Below are 8152 nucleotides of genomic sequence, written 5' to 3'. Positions count from 1 at the left end.
CTTCCTGACATTTGGTAGAGGCCCAACTTTCTGGTTTTCTTAAATCTTAAGTGTGGCCATATGATTGAATACTTGACAATACCTGAGTGAAAGAACAAATACAATTTTGACCTTGTTTTTCCTGAAAGGAAATTACTTGTCCTGAACTTCCTTATTTTCTCTTCCTGTGGGCTGGACCATGAATAGGGCAATGACCCCAGTTTGACCATGCAGACAAGAACAATGAACTAGGGCAGGCTTTACCAACATGGTTCCAGAGAATTCCTTAAAGAAAATTATTTGAATGACCATTTTTTCAATTCTCCCAAGCATAGTACATAGGTAAGACTACTTTATTTGCATAGGAAGTAAGTTAATTAATCACACAAGATGAATGTATTGGGCATTAATTCTCTTCCAGGGCTTCATTCTCTCCCAGAATTGGTTGAGAGGAAATGGTGGAGCTCTGAGATGAAGGGAACTTGAATCTTTGAATCACCTCATAAAGCAGGACTACCTGGCTAATTCAGACACGCCAGGCTGGTACTCTCATAGAGAAATAAAATTCCTATTTTAATTAGTCCCCATATAGTATTTATATGCAAAGATGCATATATATAATATAAATACTATATGCATCTTTGTTACTTCAGTGTAGAATTTATTCTCACTACCAAACATCCTTTCTTACTTCTTTTAAGGAGAATACATCTCACGGCATTGTAGTATATTGAGGTAGGGCAGATTGATTCAACATTCACTCATAAGTGGTTGGATACTTAGGTATTTTTACCCTTAGTCAATAAATTATTTTTGAATGAAAAAATCATTTCTGGATATCGACTGGGTATCAACTCTGAATCTAATTTGTCCCCTAACAAACAGTAGAAAGATAGAGTAAATTATTTATTTCTCTGACCGAACTTGTTACCATCACTTTCATATTTGCTTCTAGTGATAGATCATGATGATGTAATTAGTTATGATATCACAGGAACTGAGTACATTCATAAAGAAGGATGAAAAGGATAGAAGCCACACGGACCATAATAGGATAAGATGAAAAGTATGAAGAAGGAGTGCTTATGAGATCAGAGAGAAGAGAGAAATAGTAAAAAGAAAAATGAAAAATAGACAAAGCAGACTAATTCTTGGTAAACAAGGCAAAAAGCTGTGAGAAGCTAGAAAAACTTCGAGTTTTGTAGTTGTATTCAACAAGTGGTTCTACGTCCTAACAAGAACCTCAAAGTCTCAGTGGCTTAAAACCATTTTAAAAATGTATTTCTTGGGGCTCCTGGATGGCTCAGTTAGTTAAGCACCCATCTCTTGATTTCAGCTGGGGTCATGATCTCAAGGTTGTGACATTGAGCCCCATGTCACACTCCACGCTCAGCACAAGGTCTGCTTGAGATTCTCTTTCCCTTTCCCTCTGCTCCTTCCTCTCTAAAATAAATGAAATCTTTTAAAAAATATATTCTTAGATTTTTTTATTTAAATTCAATTAATTAGCATATAGTGTATTATTAGTTTCAGACATAGAGTTCAGTGATTCATCAGTTGCATATAACACCCAGTGCTCATCACATCAAGTGCCCTCCTTAATGCCCATCACCCAGTTACCCCATCCCTCCACCTACCTCCCCTCCAGCAGCTTTCTGTTTGTTTCCTATGATTGAGAGAGTCTCTTATGGTTTGTCTCCCTCTCTGATTTCATCTTATTTTATTTTTCCCTCCCTTCCCCTATGATTGTCTGTTCTGTTCCTCAAATTTCACATATGAATGAAATTATATGATAATTCTTTCTCTGATTGACTTAATTTGCTTAGCATAATACCTTCTAGTCCCATTCACGTTGTTGCAAATGGTAAGATTTCATTTTTATGAAGGCTGAGTAGTATTCCATTGTGTGTGTGTGTGTGTGTGTGTGTGTGTGTGTGTATATTACGTCTTCTTTATCCATTCATCTATTGATGGACATCTGGGCTCTTTCCATAGTTTAGTTATTGTGGACATTGCTGCTATGAACATTGGGGTCCAGGTGCACCTTTGTGTCCTTTGGGTAAATACCTAGTAGTGCAATTGCTGGGTCATAGGGTAGCTCTATTTTTAACTTTTTGAGGCCCCCCTATACTGTTTTCCAGAGTGGCTGCATCAGCTTGCCTTTCCACCAGTGGAAGAGGGTTCCCCTTTCTCCACATCCTCGCCAACACTTATCATTTCCTGACTTGTTCATTTTAGCCATTCTGACTGATGTGAAGTGGTATCTCAGTATTGATTTGTATTTCCCTGATGCCAAGTAATGTGGAGCATTTCTTCATGTGCCTGTTGGCCATTTGTTGTCTTATTTGGAGAAATATATGTTCATGTCTTCTGCCCATTTCTTGACTGGACTATTTGGGTTTTGGGTGTTGAGTTTGATAAGTTCTTTATAGATTTTGGATACTAGCCCTCTATCTAATAAGATATTTGTAAATATCTTCTCCCAATCTGTAAGTTCCTTTTTAGTTTTGTTGACTGTTTCCTTTGCTGTACAAAAGCTTTTTATCTTGATGAAGTCCCAATAGTTCATTAAAAAAGTTTATTTCTTATCCACATTACATACCCAGCAAGGATCAGTGGTGAGAGTAGTACAAAGCTCTACTTCACATAGTTATACAAAGAGTTAGGCTGATGGACATTCTATTATTAATTGGTGTCAACATCTCAGCACCAGTTCTCAGATTTTGCTACAGCCAGGGGAATGAGTACTGAAGAGTCTCATCACTAATTTAATTATCTTTTCTTGGATAAATACTTAGAAGTAGAATGGCTGAGTCATTTTAAGCATATGTCTAACTTTTTAAGAACTTATCCAGTGTTTTTGCAAAGAGATTATTATTTTACATTCTCAGCAACAATACTTGAAAGTTTTAGTTTCTCTACATTGTTAACAATATTGGCATAATCAAATTTTAAAATTATACATTCTAAAAGATACATAGTGATATTTCATTAAGGTTTTGATTTACATTTCTCTGATAACTAGTGGTGCAGAGCTTCTTCTCATCTGCTTCTTTACTATTTGTGTATCTTTTTTGGTGAAATGTCTAGTTCAAGTCTTCTGCCATTTTTAAAAATTGCATTATATTTTTACTTCAGTTCTGAGAGTTCTTTATAGATCTGGATACAAGTTTTTTATCAGATATGTAACTTGCAAATATTTTCCCTTAACCTTTGCCTTATCTTTCACTTCCTTAATAGTGTCATTTGAAGAGCAAATATTAACTAAAATGCTCCTTTTAGGCTGCTGAAATGTTGAGAATGTAAGCAATTTTGGATTGCTTTTATGATGACACTAGGTTTTTCTTAACTTTATGCCCTCTCTCTCCCAGGTGATGATTGATGCTACAATAAAAGTACTCTTACAGCTTGGAGAGCTAAAGCAACTTCATTATTGGACTGACCTCATGACATGAGAGAAGCTGTCATGGATCTCCTTTCTCTGGGCTTAATGACAGGGTGGAGATTAGAATTACTCAAAATAAAAAGAACCATAAGAATAAAAAAAGGTGGAAAAATCTTGGGACAAATCAATTGGATGATAGCATGCAGATGGTTGATTAAAAGTGGCATGAAACACTTAGGATCCATTTTTTTTCTCTAATACCATTCTCTAACAAAATGTACAAGGGTTCCTCAGAGAAATGGATGGTTCCAGGACTAGAGCAGGACATATATAAGACGAGTACCTTATACTGTCAGAAAGTAAGAAAATGCTGCCCAGTATGGGTTTTTCTTAATAATAATTGTCAATATTTGTCTATTACTTATGACAAATATGCCATATTGTTGTAAGATATTAATAATTGGGGAACTGGATGTGGGACATATGGGAACTATCTGTATTATCTTCATAATTTTCAGTACATCTGTAACTATTCAAAAGCAAAAAGGGTATTTTCAAAGTTATTTTAAACATCTTTTGAAATGGCAACAGAGGGGCAGCCCGGGTGGCTCAGCGGTTTAGTGCCAGCTTCAGCCCAGGGCCTAATCCTAGAGTCTCAGGATCGAGTCCCACGTCAGGCTCCCTGCATGGAGCCTGCTTCTCCCTCCTCCTGTGTCTCTGCCTCTCTCTCTCTCTCTCTCTCTCTATCATAAATAAATAAATAAATCTTAAAGAGAGAGAGAGAGAGAGATGGAGCAGCTATAAAAGTTTTAATGGGGGCAGACTGGGTGGCTCAGAGGTTTAGCGCCACCTTCAGCCCAGGGTGTGATCCTGGAGACCTGGAATCGAGTCCCACATCAGGCTCCCTGCATGGAGCCTGCTTCTCCCTCTGCCTGCGTCTCTGACTCCGTCTCTGTCTCTCATGAATAAATAGTATCTTAAAAAAAAAAAAAAAGTTTTAATGAATCCCTATAAAAGATTATTTGGTTCTGCTGTCCCACCAACTCCTCAAACTACTAAAAGGACCACAACAGATTTGTTCAATGTATCTTAACCTTGATTTTAAAACCTGATGATTGCATGACGAGTAAAAGGGTATATAGTATCTTTAGAGCCAGTGTGAATTACAACAGTTCAAGATAAAGGAGAGGATTACGACTCTAAGTAGCAGGTGGTCCAGGATCTCCTGGCATGGTCCCCAGCAGAAGACACGAGACCATATGCATTGGTATGGGTAAAATGATCTGAGAGTGGTGAAGAAATTTTATTGGGACTGCTGGACACTGATGCTTGGTGTACTGTCCCACCTAAACCTGCCAATGAAAAGCAAAAGGTCAATGTAATTAAATTAAGAAAATATAGTGGTGCAATTGTAGAAAGTTTGCAGGTAACAGTATGACCAACTAGAAATTTGTGAATGAAAGAAATTATGTTTGCTTCATCCCCCCTAGAGTGTGTTATAAAGAGGGATGTGATGTCTAAATGGAAGACTTTTGCCTCATCCAAACCACTAGGAAAGAGATGTAAAAACTTGCTCCTCGTACTAGTTTAATTGGTCTTGCTAGATGTATTTATCCAATTTTGTGTGTCTTTTATTCTAGGAAAATCCCTTTAGAAAAAAAAAAAAGAAAATCCCTTTAGAAACAGAAATATCTACAGGTTGATAGAAAACCAGTTACTGAGAGTCAGCTCACACCCAGTGTAGAGCACATGCAGAAAATAAAAACACTATATATAAGAAGAGGTTTTAACAAAAGGAATTTAAATACATATGTGCTAAAATGTCAGGATGACTGACATTCCTATAGTTTCTTGAAGTAGCCTTTTGAGGTCTACACTAAATGAGACATCTGTATCTCAGTGTGTCTGTAAAAGTGAAGGATATCTCAGCTCACTCAGTGGACATAAGCCTGGAAAGAACATGGCATGCAATCAACTGGCTCTGATGTAAAAGCTTAATTAAATTAAATTAAATTTAATTTAATTTAATTTAACTTAATTTAGTGTAATATAATTTAATTCAAAAGCTTGATTTAATTAGTTCTGATTTAAAATAATATAGAGGACTGGACCATGGTGAGTTACCCCAAAAGGCAAATCCTGCCCATCCATGAGGCATTAGAAAAGCATAAAACAGAAATAAAGTCCAAGACTAAGAAAACACTTGCTAACAAACAGAAAGGGACCAGTAACGGAGTAATGTATCCTGCTGAAGAAAACTTTAGCAACTTCATAATTATGCCTAGGGATCAGCCTCCTCAGAGAATATACTTGAGCAATTAGCCTAACACCAATGCAAGAGTTGATACTTCCCACTGGTGTTATGCTATATGTTGGCAAATTGAACTCCAATAAAAAGAAATTAAAAAAAAAAAAGAGTTGATACTTCCCCACAGGGCCTGTTGACTTCCATTGTTCTTGATGAAAACTTTTAATCACATCATTAACATTACTCTCACTCCCCCCCTCCTTTTTTTTTTCTCTCTCTTTTCAACTTCAGAAGAAAATTACAGTTCTGAAGAAGTTCCTGCCCTGTGGCTCTGCACCTGCTTTCAATTAGAATAGAGATAATGGATGAAAAGTACATTTGGTATGTGCCAACCCTCTAGAGGCATCTGCTTTGGCAAATAAAAGGCAAGGAGAGTTGTGAGTGGGAATTCTAGCCTACTCCTTCAAGCTTCATCATGCCTGAAGTTTCACATTGCTGCCTCTGGAAGTTGATACTGAAGTCAATAAGTCATCAAGTGCAAGGAGTTAAAAGCTAAAAACTTTGAATCACCAAGCCAAAGCCATGAACTCATGTAGTAAATTTGGTTAAAATGGTCAATCCAATAGGGGTATAAAAAAAATGAAAGAGGCAAACATTTTTAGATCAAATGATTTCATTTTGTTGATTGGTAAATTTATTCAAACAAGAATATTCTAGATCCTATTTCTGTTGAACCATTCTGGGAGCACAAGTTTACATAAAACACCCATTCTTTTTCTCTTTGAACAAGAACAAAACTATTACATAAGATAACCTATCCTGTCCCAATCCCTCAAAATCTAAATTTGAGGAAAAGTTTATGGATTGAGATTGATAATTTACTACCTAAAACTAGTAAAACCTCTGTTATACAAAACTAGATTCAAAGAGAAAACTGTTAGGCATTATTTCTGGGCATTAACGAACTAATATGTCACAGCAAAAACTATCCAATTGGAAAAGCAAAGTTGAAGACCAGGTAAATACTTCCCTCAGTGATGTATGTGAGCAGCTCCAGGTAGACTTTATACTTGCCTCAGTGGCCAAATAGCTAACATTTCACTATTAAAAATTAAGAAAATATATTTGGAAAGATAATGGTTATTCATTTCCACTTTGAAAGAAGTCAGGACATCACAAAATAACTGGTCGTCTTGAAAAATATGAGAGGAACTGAAAGAGAAAAAGGAAAAAGTTCACCTACTCTTCAAATTGTCCTAAGTCTTTGGAACAATCTATGAACAAAAAAGAAATACTGAGTTAGGGACACAAGGGGCTAGGCAGGGCTAGGTAGGGGGCCACAGAAGCAGGCTCACAAAATCCCAAGAAGGCTGAGGTGTAAGGAAACCAGAGATAAAGGAACAAGCCAGACCACCCTGCCCTAGGTGTGGGCTGGGAGGTATCTTTTTATGACAATCATCTGTGACCAACAATAGAATAACCAGACCCCAAAGAGGAAGTAAGCCATTAAAGTTGTTATCACTAGTCCTTAGTCAGTGGTGATATCAGTGGATATATTAAAAGGATTTAGCTTCCTTGATTAGGTTCTTAATAAAAGACCAACCCTATAAGTCCTCAGGGGCAACCCTGTTGGGACCCCCTCTCACTTCTGAGAACTTTCTCTGTATCTTTACTTAATAAACTTCTGTCCCTTTACTCACTCTCCTGTGTCTGAGAGATTCATTCTTCGATTCCGTGAGACAAGAACCAAGCTCTCTCGTATCAATACAATTGATTGTTAAACAACATGGATTTGAACTACATGGGTCCACTTACATATGGATATTTTAAGATAGATATAATACTGTGCTGTAAATGTATTTTCTTTATGATTTTCATAATCACATTTTCTTTTCTCTAGCTTTATTATAAAAATATAGTATATTAGACATATAACATACAAAATACATGTAAATGAATTATGTTACTGGCAAGGCTTTCAATCAGTAGTACCCTAGTAGTAGTTAAGCTTTTGGGGAGTCAAAAGTTATACATGGATTTTCCACTGCACAGGGGTTCACCACCCCTAACCCCTACGTTGTTCAAGAGCCAAACGTATGGCTCCCATGTTCGGTGAAATTAAACTGTATTCTCAAAATTTATTTCATTTTTTAAAGATTTTATTTATTCATGAGAGACACAGAGAGGCAGAGACATACGCAGAGGGAGATACAGGCAGGCTCCCTCTGGGGACCCCGATGTGGGACTCGATCCCGGGACCTCAAGGTCACAACCTGAGCCAAAAGCAGACGCTCAACCACTGAGCCATCCAAGCATCCCTGTATTCTTAAAATTTAGAACATGAAAAAGATTCTGGGAAAAAAAGTTCTGCTGTAAAGGAGCCCTTTCATCAAAAGTTAGGGACGCCTGTGTGGCTGGCTCGGTGGTGAAAGCGCCTGCCTTCGGCTCAGGGCATGATCCTCGATTCCTGGGATGGAGTCCCACGTCAGGCTTCCTGCATGGAGCCTGCTTCTCCCTCCGCCTGTGTCTCTGCCTCTTTC

Source organism: Canis lupus, chromosome 25 (assembly GCF_048164855.1).
Source record: "Canis lupus baileyi chromosome 25, mCanLup2.hap1, whole genome shotgun sequence".
Lineage (NCBI taxonomy): Eukaryota > Metazoa > Chordata > Mammalia > Carnivora > Canidae > Canis > Canis lupus.
The sequence above is the reverse complement of the archived record's forward strand: the minus strand, read 5'-3'. Positions refer to the sequence as shown.